Raw genomic sequence first — 3,293 nt, 5'->3', positions numbered from 1 at the left:
TGGGTACGAGGACCCAACGCTCACCAATACAAACAATCTCTGACAAAGACATGAGGGGAAACGGAGGGTTAAACACATAACAGGTAATGAATGGGATTGGAACCAGGTGTGTAGGAACACAAGACAAAACCAATGAAAAATGAAAAATGGATCAATGATGTCTAGAAGACCGGTGACGTCGACCGCCGAGCACCGCCCGAACAATGAGAGGCATCGACTTCGGCAGAAGTCGTGGCAGTTATCCTCACAAATCTGTTTTCTGTAATGACCTTAGTGATTACTGTTTTGCACACTGTGTTCGTAATGGCTGCTCAGTGAAACAACGCTTGGTAAAACACTAATGAGCAAGCCTTCCTTCTTTTTTTTATATTTTCAGTGGTATTGTTAACAAACGCGCACCCATAAAGAAAATGAGAATTAATAACAGGTTTAGCCCCTGATTTGATCTTGCAGAGTTACTCCACCTCAAGAACAGCATTTGGCGAAAGGCTCGGCACACGCATACTCAGGTTGACTGGGTTGCGACAAATGAGAAATAAGTAAGGCTATCTGGAAGGCAAAAGTTCGTTACATTAAGGAGCAGTTCTCTCTGTGGGTGTAACCCCAAGAAGTTCTAGAAACCGGTTAAAGACCCAGAGAATAAACCCTCCTCCCCATAGCTGCCCATGTTCCTTAAAGTTGATTATGTGGTTGTTACTGACAAGAAGCACATGGCGGAGCTCTTTAATCACCACTTCATTAAGTCAGGATTCCTATTTGACTCAGCCATGCCTCCTTGCCCGTCCAACATTTCCTCATCTCACACACCTTCTAATGAGACTATCCCCGATCTTCTCCCTCTTTTTCCCCTGCCCCGCTACAAAGTTTCACCCTGCAGGCAGTCACTGAGTCCGAGGTGCTAAAGGAGCTCCTGAAACTTGACCCCAAAAAAACATCTGGGTCAGATGGTTTAGACCCTTTCTTCTTTAAGGTTGCTACCCCTATCATCACCAAGCCTATCTCTGACCTTTTTAACCTCTCTCTCCTTTCTGGGGAGCTTCCTATTGCTTGGAAGACAGCCACGGCTTGTCCTTTATTTAAAGGGGGAGATTAAGCTGATCCTAACTGTTATAGGCCAACTTCTATTTTGCCATATTTATTGTAATAAATATTTATTATTTGTCAATAATCAACTGACTGGCTTTCTTGATGTCTATATTATTCTCTCTGGTATGCAATCTGGTTTCTGCTCAGGTTATGGATGTTTTATTTTTATTTAACTAGGGAAGTCAGTTAAGAACAAGTTCTTATTTTCAATGACAGGCTAGTGGGTTAACTGCCTGTTCAGGGGCAGAATGACAGATTTGTCCCTTGTCAGCTCAGGGGTTTGAACTTGCAACCTGGTTACCAGTCCAATGCTCTAACCACTAGGCTACCCTGCCACCCCATGTGTCACTGCAACCTTAAAGGTCCTCAATGATGTCACCATTGCCCTTGATTCTGCTATTTTTATTGACTTGGCCAAAGCTTTTGATGCGGTAGACTATTCCATTCTTGTGGGCCGGCTAAGGAGTATTGGTGGTTCTGAGGGGTCTTTGGCCTGGTTTGCTAACCACCTCTCTCAAAGAGTGCAGTGTATAAAGTCTGGACATCTGCTGTCTCAGCCACTGCCTGTCACCAAGGGAGTACCCCAAGGCTTGAACCTAGGCCCCACACTTTTCTCAATTTACATCAACAAGATAGCTAAGGCAGTAGGAACCGCTCTCATCCATTTATATGCAGATGACACAGTCTTATACTCAGCTAGCCCCTCCCTGGATGTTGTGTTAAATGCTCTACAACAAAGCTTTCTTCGTGTCCAACAAGCTTTCTCTACTCTTAACTTTGTTCTGAACAACTCCAAAACAAAGGTAATGTGGTTTGGTAAGAAGAATGCCCCTCACCCCACATGTGTGATTAATACCTCTGAGGGTTTAGGGCTTGAGATAGTCATCTCATACAAGTACTTGGGAGTATGGATAGACAGTACACTGTCCTTCTCTCAGCACATGTCATGGCTGCAGGCTAAAGTTAAATCTAGACTTGGTTTCCTTTATCGTAATCGCTCCTCTTTCACCCCAGCTGCCAAACTAACCCTGATTCAAATGACCATCCTACCCATGCTAGATTACAGAGTTATAATTTATAGATAGACAGGTAAGGGTGCTCTCGAGTGGCTAGATGTTCTTTACCAGTCGGCCATCAGATTTGCCATCAATGCTCCTTATAGGACACATCCCTGCACTCTATACTCCTCTCTAAACTGGTCAACTCTTTATACCCTTGGTTGATGCTTATTTATGAAACCCTCTTAGGCCTAACTCCCCCCTATCTGAGATATCTACTGCACATTCTGTTAAAGGTCCCCAAAGCACACACATCCCTGGGTCGCTCCTCTTTTCAGTTCGCTGCAGCTAGCGACTGGAACGAGCTGCAACAAACACTCAAACTGGACAGTTTTATCTCAATCTCTTCATTCAAAGACTCAATAATTTACACTCTTAATGACAGTTGTGGCTGCTTTGCATGATGTATCGTTGTCTCTACCTTCTTGCCCTTTGTGCTGTTGTCTGTGCCCAATAATGTTAGTACCATATTTTGTGCTGCTACCGTGTTGTGTTGCTACCATTTTGTTGTAATGTTGTGTTGCTACCATGCTGTGTTGTCATGTGTTGTTGCCTTGCTATGTTGTTGTCTCTCTTGTCGTGATGTGTGTTTTGTCCTATATTTATATTTGATTAATTTTTTTTATTTGAATCCCAGGCCCCCATCCCCGCAGGAGGCCTAATTAATGCCTTTTAGTAGGCCATCATTGTAAATAAGAATTTGTTCTGAACTGTCTTACCTAGATGAATAAAGGTTAAATAATAAATAAAAGAGAAGAGAGAACAGGAATCTGAGGCACTAATCAGCACCATGTGTGCACCAATACATAATCAGATTGTCACGAATCCGGTTCCCTGAGTCTGTTTTTTTGCCTGTGTTCTGTCCTGGAGTGTTTTTTCCGGCGTCCTGGAACGCACCCTGTCTGGTTGCCGGGCAATGTAGCCAGTTGGGAGTTCTGATTACCCGCACCTGTATCCCATCAGCTATCTGCACACCTGGTCCTGATCATCTCTCCTCTTCATAAGCCCGGACCTGACATCCATTCCCTGCCGGATCGTTAGCCATGAACATTACTCACCCGGATCATTTACCCCATTCCCGCCTGGTCGTCGGAGGATTCCGCTTCCCCATTGGATCCACCTATTTACTCCCATCAACTCACCACCGCT

Source organism: Oncorhynchus tshawytscha, linkage group LG18 (genome assembly GCF_018296145.1).
Source record: "Oncorhynchus tshawytscha isolate Ot180627B linkage group LG18, Otsh_v2.0, whole genome shotgun sequence".
Taxonomy (NCBI): domain Eukaryota; kingdom Metazoa; phylum Chordata; class Actinopteri; order Salmoniformes; family Salmonidae; genus Oncorhynchus; species Oncorhynchus tshawytscha.
The sequence above is the reverse complement of the archived record's forward strand: the minus strand, read 5'-3'. Positions refer to the sequence as shown.